Source organism: Triturus cristatus, chromosome 10 (genome assembly GCF_964204655.1).
Source record: "Triturus cristatus chromosome 10, aTriCri1.1, whole genome shotgun sequence".
Classification (NCBI taxonomy): domain Eukaryota; kingdom Metazoa; phylum Chordata; class Amphibia; order Caudata; family Salamandridae; genus Triturus; species Triturus cristatus.
In genome coordinates this window covers 854,719,278-854,733,884 of record NC_140593.1, presented here as the reverse complement: position 1 = coordinate 854,733,884, position 14,607 = coordinate 854,719,278, and the positions used below count along the sequence as shown (strand labels likewise).

The 14,607-nt window shown below is 43.1% G+C and overlaps 2 non-coding genes across 2 annotated transcripts; both read left to right on the top strand.

Annotated features, from left to right (window-relative positions):
* The first annotated feature begins 283 nt into the window (after positions 1–283).
* On the top strand, positions 284–395 carry TRNAL-CAA (transfer RNA leucine (anticodon CAA)). Its single transcript has 2 exons — positions 284–321; positions 350–395. It is a non-coding gene; the product is annotated as a tRNA-Leu (tRNA).
* Positions 396–1,322: 927 nt separating this feature from the next.
* TRNAP-CGG (transfer RNA proline (anticodon CGG)) lies at positions 1,323–1,394 on the top strand. The gene has a single exon. It is a non-coding gene; the product is annotated as a tRNA-Pro (tRNA).
* Positions 1,395–14,607: the final 13,213 nt, after the last annotated feature.

The window sequence follows — 14,607 nt, the reverse complement described above, 5'->3', positions numbered from 1 at the left end:
CATGAGCTGCTTTTATGTGCACCCTCTAAAACCTTATAATCTCAATGCAAGCTTAAGAAGAGGCGGTCCTTGAACCCAGCGAGCCGTGGGAAACTTCCTTTACTTTTGCAAGACGAAACAAAGTAATCCGCATCCATCAGTGGTCGTTCTTGTGCCTAGCTTTTTTTTTGTCATGCCATGTTGTATTGTGGGGTCTTTACACTTGTGACATTGCTGTGAACGTTGTAAGTGCAAACATTGGCAGGTGCAGTCAGAAGAGTCAGATCTGTGCACACCCGGGGCTGTCAGGATGGCCGAGTGGTCTAAGGCGCCAGACTCAAGAGAGCTTGATCTTCAGTGCAACTGAGACTTCTGGTCTCCTCATGGAGGCGTGGGTTCAAATCCCACTTCTGACAGGTTTCTTTTACACCCTTAAATCGTCCTGTTTTTTGCAGTGCATTCCCCACACACCACAATCTTTGCACGGACCTGTAACATATGACGAGAAATCCACCAACGATCAGGCTGGGCCCTCAATCACAATTCCATGTATTTCTGGAAGGGATACCTCAGGCACACCTTCCGTTAAATTTGCACTCCATCACACAAACTGCCGTGCTGGTTTCTCATTAAGCAGTTGATCCCATCTTTGTTGTGAGGCTCTCCTGCCACCTTTTGGGCGGAGAAGGCACTGTCCCTGCAACAACACAGGCAGACATGTTCAACAGGGCTTCCTGGTTATGTGGGAGGAGCAGATTGTCATTGGTCCCCCCTTGCGAATTTTAATTTACATAAGGAAGACAGAGAGGTAGCTGGGAGTAGGCAGTACACACGGACATTGAACTCTATCTTGTGATTTGCAGCCAATTCTAGATTGAGGCAGGAGGAAAGGAGGTGACTTGCCCAAAAATGGCCATCCTGGGAATTCAGCCACCCTGGGGCTCCCAGGTTAGTGTTTCAGTCCTGCGAGCCACTCATATAAATCTCGCCTGATCGAACGCTGAGTGAGCGTGTTTGAATCCAAGAATCAAATGCCTCTGTCTTAGGAGCAAGAATTGGCAGGCCCTCCCTTGCATCTGGGGTGGAAGTCTATGGGGCAAGTGTCCAGGACTTGCAGAGGAGTACAAGTGCCAGAAAGTGCCTTCAGTTCTCATCAGCGCCTTTTTTCTGCTCTCTGGCAGCTAGGATATCGACTGATCCCTTCCTTGCAAGAGTGAAAAAAACAACACCTTGAGAGAAAACATGACTTTGTGTGGTTCACATAGAGAGAGAGCAGCCAAATAGCCCTGCTTTGTTTCTGAAAGACACATCAGAAATTGCTTAAAATGCCGACTGGGGAATCAGGCTCGTTGGTCTAGGGGTATGATTCTCGCTTCGGGTGCGAGAGGTCCCGGGTTCAAATCCCGGACGAGCCCATGCTGTGGAATTATTTTTAGGCTGCTTATTATATAGGGCCATTTCTTCTTTTCAATGCTATAAGACGCCGTGTATGGTGAGAAAGTTCCTTTCCCTCTATGCTATTTCCCACTTTTGGCGTATAGAATTTCAGTGCCGGACTTCTTTGCAACTGCTTTTCTGGGGTGGACCATCAGTGTAGGAAAATTAAATGCAAAGTGTTTTTCTAGTGTGGTTTCAGGTATGGTTTTAAAATCGCCTTTTGGAATAAAAGTGGTCCTCGTTCCTTTCTTCCAAAGAAAGAGATCGGGTAAGGAGGGTCCAACTTTGAGCTTCATGGACATTGGCCCTTGGTCTGTGCATTCCAGCCCACTACATGCCAAGAAGATTCCTGCAAGCGTGTCTGTTTCTGTAGTGTAGTGGTTATCACGTTCGCTTTACACGCGAAAGGTCCCTGGTTCGAGAACGGGCAGAAACAGCAGCTTTCTGTTTTTCACACAGTTTGCATTTACTCTCTCAACTTATAGGAAAGCTGAGATAATGGAAGCTGTCTATCCCTCACCAGCGTGACGTACTGTGCTCCAGGGGCATCAGTGACAGCTCAAAAGAGAAGTGACGATAGTTTGCGCTATTCGTTTGCACATCCTTGTGTACTGAAGGTTGGGCCTACTTCATGAAAGCAAGGCATGAAAGCAGAAATGGTTTTATTGACCTCACCGAGAGCATACACCTAGAACAAACAAAATGTCTGAAGGATAGAGGCATTTTCATTTCTTGTTCGATGACGGCCATGGAAAAGACAGCAACCATATTGCAGAAGAGAGCAACATGTGCAGTTGCTTGCTTTGGGTGAAGCATTCACTAACTCGCTGCCAATAACCCCCGGAGCCGGTGCGAAAGGCGACTCTTGTGTGCCTCGGCTCGTTGGTCTAGGGGTATGATTCTCGCTTAGGGTGCGAGAGGTCCCGGGTTCAAATCCTGGACGAGCCCTTTTTCAGAGGTAAACATACGAATCCTACTCAAAACTCACAATGTGATTTGGAGGTGCGTGGTATGAGTCATAGGTATCCGGCGCTACAGAGAAAGTGCACAAAATTCATCCGTTCTCTGATATGACGGTGCTGAAAGGCGTAGAGACACCACACACTCTACCGATGTAAGCCGGAGCTTAACAAAACTTCTTACCGAAGCCTCAGCACACGTGACAGATATAAGTGTTAAGTAAATTTACACATGAAATATGAGTACATAAAGCATAACTTCTTTTTGAAAAAACAGAATACAATCTCTTTCTAGTCTTCTTTAATGAGACGATTCCAGGTGAAGTTTCGAGAATACAGCCAACACGTGTTTCGTCGCAACGGGAATGTGAACCCGCGACTTCCTCAAGGCTGCACAAATAAACAGAAAAAATGCCAACTCATACCGTGAAAGTACAAACATTACATGTGATCCACAGTAATCAACATATAGTTTGGTATCGTGATTCCAAACAGTGGGTAATTACGTTGTGGAAAGTTGTTTTTCCAAAAGAAAGGATCCCATAAGGGGAATGATGAGCAAAAAGTCTTGAAAGTAACCAAATATATGGAGAGAGAGAAGACCCGATCGTGAGACTACGTGGTTACTAAGTGAACTACTATTCGTGCTCATTATCAGTAACCATATCGCCGTCGTGGGATGAAAGTACCACGTCACAGTACGAAATGCCGAGACTAAATGAATAACACCCAAAATACCATGGTGGGTTGATTACCTTTCTTGGTATTCGTGAAATCTCTGTTTGAACACGGGGATTAAAAGATAAAAAGGCATCAGATAAAGATCAAACCGTCGTGCCGTTTGTGCAAGTTCACATGCTAATTCTATGTTTAACCTACTTTGATTGTGGTTGTAATTCCGGCCCACAAGGGGTTCTGTATTCAGTACGTGGAAACGGGGAAGGACACGGCAACAACAAGGAGGTGTTCGAGTACAAACGTTTCTCTATGGAAAATATAATAGAATAAAGTATCAAGGTCTCCGTTTATAATAATCCGTCTGCGGCGATCTAAGTTGCCACATTTACACCAATACAGCACCAAGTCTATGTTAGACATCTCATGTCGACTATTCCTAACGTCTTTTAGTGCATCCAGTGTAACATAAACAAGGCTCAGATATAAGCTACGGTCTGTTAGTTACTGGCACCATATTGCCCCTGAAATCCTTAGGTGTCCTTATACATACTATCAATGTACCTTATATGTACGATTAAGGCTAAAATAAATAATCACAGTGTCCAAAAAGCGGTAGTCTCCGCGTCTCAGTAAGCGAAATTATCCTACCTTTCGTTGCATCAAATAGCGTGCCCCCGTTCCTACACGAATCTTTTTAGTGCGCGAAGAAGGTCCGCCGAGTGTGGCACCCAGTCTCCGAATATCAATGTCATGTGACAGGAAACTAAACCAAGAATATATCCGGGTTTACGTGTTTACGCGTTCCTCACGTTCGTTAGAACGACTGGCAGGGTAAACAGACTACAAGTAGTACAAGTAGTAAACTTATTTGTTAAATTAAAGTTCCGATCTGATAATGTCATACAGCTTTTAGTATGTCCGTAAATAATACGTTGCCTAAGTTTCAAAGTTAATCCGAACTGTGGTTGTTTTTTTAGTAGATGACGATCGTGATGTGTACGCAAGTGGGCCGATTCTGTGCCTGTTCGCGAGTTACCTATAGCTAAGTGCCCTCCGATCTCTCCATAGATACGGCTAACAATTGTTACGTAATGGAGCAATAAGGCTCTGAGATGCTAACAGAATTCAAAGTTACATACATATGCAGCGTACGCTTGCCAATAGTGTCTGATACCTGTTTCGGGAATTACACACACACAGTGAACATAAACATTAGGAGTCCCGGTTTAGTAACGATTAGTGTAACCTACGTGTAAGTAGGTCAATATCCACTTGTCCATTATTAAAACAGTACATCACTTGGTTCTCCGTAATACACATATGACTGTTCTACATTGGGGTAAAGAAAAGCGGTAACTTCATATGCCACATACAATTTGCTCTATTAAAAACTACAGTATATGAAACAACATCGGTAGTATATTCGTATATCATATTAAAGCTGTTTTGTCTAAATCGGCAACCTTCTGTGCCACATCAATTGTTCTCCCTCATATCTTGGTATACAGGTAAAGCTAGATACCGAGAAGACTGGGTAGTACGTTCATGTATCAAGTTGAGCTCTCCTGTTTCTGTTTTTAGTCAAGTCTATCTGCCCAGGAAGTAATGGAGCTCATGGTCAATGTTCATCCCATGCTCAGTACTTCTCAATTTCAAAATCCAGAGTGCCTCCTTTCGTCTTAGTGTTAGTTCTCGATTGCCCCCACGGGGGTGTCTCGGTATATGGTCAATGCCATAGTACTCAAAGCGTTTCATTATCGTTTGCTTGGGGCAGATAGACATGTGGGCAGCTATGGGGTATCTCATGTCCCCACTCTTAACTGCTCTCATGTGTTCTCCAATTCTTTCGCGTAGTGGCCTGATGGTACTACCAATGTATTTCCGTTCACATTTACATACAATAACATACACAGTGAATTTGGTGAGGCAGTTGATGTTGGACATGATTTTATAAGTTCTGCCACCAGGGCCTCTAAATTCAGTGATTCTATCGTGTGCCCATTTACAAGCCACGCATTTGCCACAACCGGAAAAACCACGTGAGTATGTGGTCAGCCAGTTGTCTCTGTTATTAGGTGTGGGGTAGCTCGGGCTCAAGATGTTCCTAAGTGAGAACCCCCTTTTAAAAGTTATGTCAGGTTTGTCGCTGATATATTCATTGAGTACTCTGTCCGCCTTGAGTAAGTGCCAATGTTTTGACAGGCTACGTCTCAGAATCTCAGACCAGTTGTTGTAACTGGTAATTAGTCTTATCTTGTCACTTTTTTTGCTAGGTATTGTTTTGTCTTTAAGAGTATCTATTCTAGTGATTGAGTCAATTCTCCGTTCGGCTCTTCTTAGAACCTCCTGAGTGTACCCCCGATTTTTGAATCTCTTAATGGTGCTTCTTTTGTGTATTTCAAAGTCTGTGTCGGTGCTGCAGTTGCGTCTTACCCTGACAAGTTCTCCATATGGTATTGACCTAATCTGGTGTGGTGGATGCGAACTTGAGGCATGGAGTACCGAATTGCATGATGTCGCTTTCCTAAATAGTCTGCTCTGCAAGCATCCGCCCTCCACATAAAATTCTACATCTAGAAATGAAATACTGTTCATGCTCTGTTCTGAGGTGAAGTGAATATTTTGGTCGTTGGTATTAAGATGTTCTATGAATTCAGTGAGCCGTGTCTGAGACCCCGTCCAAATCATGAAGCAATCGTCAATATACCTACCCCAGTATAATATTGAATCATTCCAGCTAGTGCCCCGTGGGCCCCAGATCATCATCGCTTCAAACCATCCCATGAAGAGATTGGCATATGAAGGTGAAAATCTGGAGCCCATAGCAACACCCTGCTTCTGTCTGTACCAGTCACCCTGAAATAGGAAAACGTTGTTGTCCAACAGTAATGTCACCATTTCCATGAGCATTTCAGTGTGTTCCCAAGTGGTAGCTGATCTGTTGTATAGCATTCTTCTTACCGCCATCATCCCTGCCTCTCTCCTAATGCTGGTGTATAGCGCAGTGACATCTAAAGTTACCATGATCATCCCATCTTCCCAGGTAAAATCCGCTAGAGTGCTTAGAATATGTTTTGTATCCCTAATGTAAGAGGGGAGGTTGACCACCATGGGTTTGAGAAATGTATCAACATATTCCGAGATTCTCTCTGTGGGGCCTCCAATGCCCGATATTATCGGTCTGCCCGGGGGAAAGGCGCAAGTCTTGTGAACTTTGGGTAAAGTGTATAGGCATGGGAACCTTGGTCTATCTACTTTCAAGAATATCAGTTCATCGTCATCAATTAAACCTAGCCCATGCCAGCGTCTAAGTTGCGTGTTTATGTAATCTGTAAGACTCCAAATAGGATTCGTACTGAGTGGTTCATAGCATAGAGGGTCAGCAAGTTGAGATCTGATTTCATTGTTGTAGTCTAGGCTACGCATAACCACCATGTTACCCCCTTTGTCTGCTTCACGAATAGTTAAATCACAGTTGTTGCTTAAGTCTTTTAATGCCTTGCGTTCCTCTCTCGTCAGGTTGTCTTGTTTCATGTGGTTTGTCGTTTTCTTATCCTCGTGTTTGTCTAGGTCTGCTAATACCAGTCTGTGGAATATGTCCACATTGTTGCCAGCGGCCAGTGTGGGAGTCCATTTGGACTTCTCTCTAAGATTACTAGAGATGTTACTATCTGTGGCGATGTTAAGATCTCTCAAAATGGCATCTGTTGTTGTAGCTTCATCCTCGCATTCCGTTAGTGTTAGGAGAAGTCTTGTGTCTATGATGTCTTGTATAGAGTTTTCACTAAGTGTAGACATGCCCAAGTGTTTATCCACACGTTTATTAACAGTACTCATAGATTCAAAATGTTTCTTAAGTTTAATGCGTCTGACAAATTTAAACAGATCAATCTTCACATCACAAATATCACCCGCAACTTTTGGACAGAAACTCATCCCTCTGGTCAGAACTGATACAGCATCTCGTGAGAGTTGTGTGTCACTAAGGTTGATAATGTTCACATTGTCTACCTCCTCTGATTCCAGGACCTGGTCCTGACTCCCGGTGTGTCCTCCTTTCTTTCCTCCTCTCTTCCCCCTCCTGGTTTTTCTCCTTGGGGTGTCCGTCTGTATTCCTTGTTCCCCCTCTTCATTCTTGCTATCTCTACTAAAAAATTGCTCCCAGTATTAGTGATATTACCCAGATCCTCTGCCTCACTGCCACTGGTGTGTGTCGTGTTAAGTGAGGTGGAGCTGGATCCCAGTGAGCCACCCTCGGTTCCAGTTTTTTGTGTGTCCCTGGGTACAAGGTGATCATATTTCTTGGCGAAGGTAAATATACGTCCCTCGCAATAGTCCCGCTCGTCTCTCCTTAATTTGCGGGCCTTACGGATCTTTATCTCTGCTACGTGGCGTTCTATGATGTCATTAAGTATAGCATAGTTCTTAAAGGTGCCCTCAGGTATATTGAGCTCCTTGATTTCGGACTCCAGCGTGTCTATGTCTTTCTGTAGTTGTGTGACCTTCCTCTCACAGTTTTCTATCAATATATTCATCAATTTGTTAGAGTTGTTACAAAGTTCCTTTTCCCATTCATTCATTAAGTCTACTTCCAAATCCTCATAGGTAGGCAGGATTTGTGACCTCAGACCCCTGGGGATCCTTTTCAGTTTTATATATTGTTTCAAGGTGGCGGCATCCCACCATCGTGAGAGTTCATTCTTTTTTAATTTCTCTAGCCTAACAAATTTCTCCCTTAGGCCTTCTTTCTTGGTAGCTGAAGCACCCTGTGAAAGTGTGCTCAGGGGTGTGTTGCTAGCAATGTTGTTAAATAACTCCTCTGCTTCCTTGTCCCTATTCGGTCTATCTCCCATGTTGTTGGGCATGGTGTTCTCTGTGCAGCCACCTATTGATAATATGTGATTTGGAGGTGCGTGGTATGAGTCATAGGTATCCGGCGCTACAGAGAAAGTGCACAAAATTCATCCGTTCTCTGATATGACGGTGCTGAAAGGCGTAGAGACACCACACACTCTACCGATGTAAGCCGGAGCTTAACAAAACTTCTTACCGAAGCCTCAGCACACGTGACAGATATAAGTGTTAAGTAAATTTACACATGAAATATGAGTACATAAAGCATAACTTCTTTTTGAAAAAACAGAATACAATCTCTTTCTAGTCTTCTTTAATGAGACGATTCCAGGTGAAGTTTCGAGAATACAGCCAACACGTGTTTCGTCGCAACGGGAATGTGAACCCGCGACTTCCTCAAGGCTGCACAAATAAACAGAAAAAATGCCAACTCATACCGTGAAAGTACAAACATTACATGTGATCCACAGTAATCAACATATAGTTTGGTATCGTGATTCCAAACAGTGGGTAATTACGTTGTGGAAAGTTGTTTTTCCAAAAGAAAGGATCCCATAAGGGGAATGATGAGCAAAAAGTCTTGGAAGTAACCAAATATATGGAGAGAGAGAAGACCCGATCGTGAGACTACGTGGTTACTAAGTGAACTACTATTCGTGCTCATTATCAGTAACCATATCGCCGTCGTGGGATGAAAGTACCACGTCACAGTACGAAATGCCGAGACTAAATGAATAACACCCAAAATACCATGGTGGGTTGATTACCTTTCTTGGTATTCGTGAAATCTCTGTTTGAACACGGGGATTAAAAGATAAAAAGGCATCAGATAAAGATCAAACCGTCGTGCCGTTTGTGCAAGTTCACATGCTAATTCTATGTTTAACCTACTTTGATTGTGGTTGTAATTCCGGCCCACAAGGGGTTCTGTATTCAGTACGTGGAAACGGGGAAGGACACGGCAACAACAAGGAGGTGTTCGAGTACAAACGTTTCTCTATGGAAAATATAATAGAATAAAGTATCAAGGTCTCCGTTTATAATAATCCGTCTGCGGCGATCTAAGTTGCCACATTTACACCAATACAACACCAAGTCTATGTTAGACATCTCATGTCGACTATTCCTAACGTCTTTTAGTGCATCCAGTGTAACATAAACAAGGCTCAGATATAAGCTACGGTCTGTTAGTTACTGGCACCATATTGCCCCTGAAATCCTTAGGTGTCCTTATACATACTATCAATGTACCTTATATGTACGATTAAGGCTAAAATAAATAATCACAGTGTCCAAAAAGCGGTAGTCTCCGCGTCTCAGTAAGCGAAATTATCCTACCTTTCGTTGCATCAAATAGCGTGCCCCCGTTCCTACACGAATCTTTTTAGTGCGCGAAGAAGGTCCACCGAGTGTGGCACCCAGTCTCCGAATATCAATGTCATGTGACAGGAAACTAAACCAAGAATATATCCGGGTTTACGTGTTTACGCGTTCCTCACGTTCGTTAGAACGACTGGCAGGGTAAACAGACTACAAGTAGTACAAGTAGTAAACTTATTTGTTAAATTAAAGTTCCGATCTGATAATGTCATACAGCTTTTAGTATGTCCGTAAATAATACGTTGCCTAAGTTTCAAAGTTAATCCGAACTGTGGTTGTTTTTTTAGTAGATGACGATCGTGATGTGTACGCAAGTGGGCCGATTCTGTGCCTGTTCGCGAGTTACCTATAGCTAAGTGCCCTCCGATCTCTCCATAGATACGGCTAACAATTGTTACGTAATGGAGCAATAAGGCTCTGAGATGCTAACAGAATTCAAAGTTACATACATATGCAGCGTACGCTTGCCAATAGTGTCTGATACCTGTTTCGGGAATTACACACACACAGTGAACATAAACATTAGGAGTCCCGGTTTAGTAACGATTAGTGTAACCTACGTGTAAGTAGGTCAATATCCACTTGTCCATTATTAAAACAGTACATCACTTGGTTCTCCGTAATACACATATGACTGTTCTACATTGGGGTAAAGAAAAGCGGTAACTTCATATGCCACATACAATTTGCTCTATTAAAAACTACAGTATATGAAACAACATCGGTAGTATATTCGTATATCATATTAAAGCTGTTTTGTCTAAATCGGCAACCTTCTGTGCCACATCAATTGTTCTCCCTCATATCTTGGTATACAGGTAAAGCTAGATACCGAGAAGACTGGGTAGTACGTTCATGTATCAAGTTGAGCTCTCCTGTTTCTGTTTTTAGTCAAGTCTATCTGCCCAGGAAGTAATGGAGCTCATGGTCAATGTTCATCCCATGCTCAGTACTTCTCAATTTCAAAATCCAGAGTGCCTCCTTTCGTCTTAGTGTTAGTTCTCGATTGCCCCCACGGGGGTGTCTCGGTATATGGTCAATGCCATAGTACTCAAAGCGTTTCATTATCGTTTGCTTGGGGCAGATAGACATGTGGGCAGCTATGGGGTATCTCATGTCCCCACTCTTAACTGCTCTCATGTGTTCTCCAATTCTTTCGCGTAGTGGCCTGATGGTACTACCAATGTATTTCCGTTCACATTTACATACAATAACGTACACAGTGAATTTGGTGAGGCAGTTGATGTTGGACATGATTTTATAAGTTCTGCCACCAGGGCCTCTAAATTCAGTGATTCTATCGTGTGCCCATTTACAAGCCACGCATTTGCCACAACCGGAAAAACCACGTGAGTATGTGGTCAGCCAGTTGTCTCTGTTATTAGGTGTGGGGTAGCTCGGGCTCAAGATGTTCCTAAGTGAGAACCCCCTTTTAAAAGTTATGTCAGGTTTGTCGCTGATATATTCATTGAGTACTCTGTCCGCCTTGAGTAAGTGCCAATGTTTTGACAGGCTACGTCTCAGAATCTCAGACCAGTTGTTGTAACTGGTAATTAGTCTTATCTTGTCACTTTTTTTGCTAGGTATTGTTTTGTCTTTAAGAGTATCTATTCTAGTGATTGAGTCAATTCTCCGTTCGGCTCTTCTTAGAACCTCCTGAGTGTACCCCCGATTTTTGAATCTCTTAATGGTGCTTCTTTTGTGTATTTCAAAGTCTGTGTCGGTGCTGCAGTTGCGTCTTACCCTGACAAGTTCTCCATATGGTATTGACCTAATCTGGTGTGGTGGATGCGAACTTGAGGCATGGCGTACCGAATTGCATGATGTCGCTTTCCTAAATAGTCTGCTCTGCAAGCATCCGCCCTCCACATAAAATTCTACATCTAGAAATGAAATACTGTTCATGCTCTGTTCTGAGGTGAAGTGAATATTTTGGTCGTTGGTATTAAGATGTTCTATGAATTCAGTGAGCCGTGTCTGAGACCCCGTCCAAATCATGAAGCAATCGTCAATATACCTACCCCAGTATAATATTGAATCATTCCAGCTAGTGCCCCGTGGGCCCCAGATCATCATCGCTTCAAACCATCCCATGAAGAGATTGGCATATGAAGGTGAAAATCTGGAGCCCATAGCAACACCCTGCTTCTGTCTGTACCAGTCACCCTGAAATAGGAAAATGTTGTTGTCCAACAGTAATGTCACCATTTCCATGAGCATTTCAGTGTGTTCCCAAGTGGTAGCTGATCTGTTGTATAGCATTCTTCTTACCGCCATCATCCCTGCCTCTCTCCTAATGCTGGTGTATAGCGCAGTGACATCTAAAGTTACCATGATCATCCCATCTTCCCAGGTAAAATCCGCTAGAGTGCTTAGAATATGTTTTGTATCCCTAATGTAAGAGGGGAGGTTGACCACCATGGGTTTGAGAAATGTATCAACATATTCCGAGATTCTCTCTGTGGGGCCTCCAATGCCCGATATTATCGGTCTGCCCGGGGGAAAGGCGCAAGTCTTGTGAACTTTGGGTAAAGTGTATAGGCATGGGAACCTTGGTCTATCTACTTTCAAGAATATCAGTTCATCGTCATCAATTAAACCTAGCCCATGCCAGCGTCTAAGTTGCGTGTTTATGTAATCTGTAAGACTCCAAATAGGATTCGTACTGAGTGGTTCATAGCATAGAGGGTCAGCAAGTTGAGATCTGATTTCATTGTTGTAGTCTAGGCTACGCATAACCACCATGTTACCCCCTTTGTCTGCTTCACGAATAGTTAAATCACAGTTGTTGCTTAAGTCTTTTAATGCCTTGCGTTCCTCTCTCGTCAGGTTGTCTTGTTTCATGTGGTTTGTCGTTTTCTTATCCTCGTGTTTGTCTAGGTCTGCTAATACCAGTCTGTGGAATATGTCCACATTGTTGCCAGCGGCCAGTGTGGGAGTCCATTTGGACTTCTCTCTAAGATTACTAGAGATGTTACTATCTGTGGCGATGTTAAGATCTCTCAAAATGGCATCTGTTGTTGTAGCTTCATCCTCGCATTCCGTTAGTGTTAGGAGAAGTCTTGTGTCTATGATGTCTTGTATAGAGTTTTCACTAAGTGTAGACATGCCCAAGTGTTTATCCACACGTTTATTAACAGTACTCATAGATTCAAAATGTTTCTTAAGTTTAATGCGTCTGACAAATTTAAACAGATCAATCTTCACATCACAAATATCACCCGCAACTTTTGGACAGAAACTCATCCCTCTGGTCAGAACTGATACAGCATCTCGTGAGAGTTGTGTGTCACTAAGGTTGATAATGTTCACATTGTCTACCTCCTCTGATTCCAGGACCTGGTCCTGACTCCCGGTGTGTCCTCCTTTCTTTCCTCCTCTCTTCCCCCTCCTGGTTTTTCTCCTTGGGGTGTCCGTCTGTATTCCTTGTTCCCCCTCTTCATTCTTGCTATCTCTACTAAAAAATTGCTCCCAGTATTAGTGATATTACCCAGATCCTCTGCCTCACTGCCACTGGTGTGTGTCGTGTTAAGTGAGGTGGAGCTGGATCCCAGTGAGCCACCCTCGGTTCCAGTTTTTTGTGTGTCCCTGGGTACAAGGTGATCATATTTCTTGGCGAAGGTAAATATACGTCCCTCGCAATAGTCCCGCTCGTCTCTCCTTAATTTGCGGGCCTTACGGATCTTTATCTCTGCTACGTGGCGTTCTATGATGTCATTAAGTATAGCATAGTTCTTAAAGGTGCCCTCAGGTATATTGAGCTCCTTGATTTCGGACTCCAGCGTGTCTATGTCTTTCTGTAGTTGTGTGACCTTCCTCTCACAGTTTTCTATCAATATATTCATCAATTTGTTAGAGTTGTTACAAAGTTCCTTTTCCCATTCATTCATTAAGTCTACTTCCAAATCCTCATAGGTAGGCAGGATTTGTGACCTCAGACCCCTGGGGATCCTTTTCAGTTTTATATATTGTTTCAAGGTGGCGGCATCCCACCATCGTGAGAGTTCATTCTTTTTTAATTTCTCTAGCCTAACAAATTTCTCCCTTAGGCCTTCTTTCTTGGTAGCTGAAGCACCCTGTGAAAGTGTGCTCAGGGGTGTGTTGCTAGCAATGTTGTTAAATAACTCCTCTGCTTCCTTGTCCCTATTCGGTCTATCTCCCATGTTGTTGGGCATGGTGTTCTCTGTGCAGCCACCTATTGATAATATGTGATTTGGAGGTGCGTGGTATGAGTCATAGGTATCCGGCGCTACAGAGAAAGTGCACAAAATTCATCCGTTCTCTGATATGACGGTGCTGAAAGGCGTAGAGACACCACACACTCTACCGATGTAAGCCGGAGCTTAACAAAACTTCTTACCGAAGCCTCAGCACACGTGACAGATATAAGTGTTAAGTAAATTTACACATGAAATATGAGTACATAAAGCATAACTTCTTTTTGAAAAAACAGAATACAATCTCTTTCTAGTCTTCTTTAATGAGACGATTCCAGGTGAAGTTTCGAGAATACAGCCAACACGTGTTTCGTCGCAACGGGAATGTGAACCCGCGACTTCCTCAAGGCTGCACAAATAAACAGAAAAAATGCCAACTCATACCGTGAAAGTACAAACATTACATGTGATCCACAGTAATCAACATATAGTTTGGTATCGTGATTCCAAACAGTGGGTAATTACGTTGTGGAAAGTTGTTTTTCCAAAAGAAAGGATCCCATAAGGGGAATGATGAGCAAAAAGTCTTGGAAGTAACCAAATATATGGAGAGAGAGAAGACCCGATCGTGAGACTACGTGGTTACTAAGTGAACTACTATTCGTGCTCATTATCAGTAACCATATCGCCGTCGTGGGATGAAAGTACCACGTCACAGTACGAAATGCCGAGACTAAATGAATAACACCCAAAATACCATGGTGGGTTGATTACCTTTCTTGGTATTCGTGAAATCTCTGTTTGAACACGGGGATTAAAAGATAAAAAGGCATCAGATAAAGATCAAACCGTCGTGCCGTTTGTGCAAGTTCACATGCTAATTCTATGTTTAACCTACTTTGATTGTGGTTGTAATTCCGGCCCACAAGGGGTTCTGTATTCAGTACGTGGAAACGGGGAAGGACACGGCAACAACAAGGAGGTGTTCGAGTACAAACGTTTCTCTATGGAAAATATAATAGAATAAAGTATCAAGGTCTCCGTTTATAATAATCCGTCTGCGGCGATCTAAGTTGCCACATTTACACCAATACAACACCAAGTCTATGTTAGACATCTCATGTCGACTATTCCTAACGTCTTTTAGTGCATCCAGTGTAACA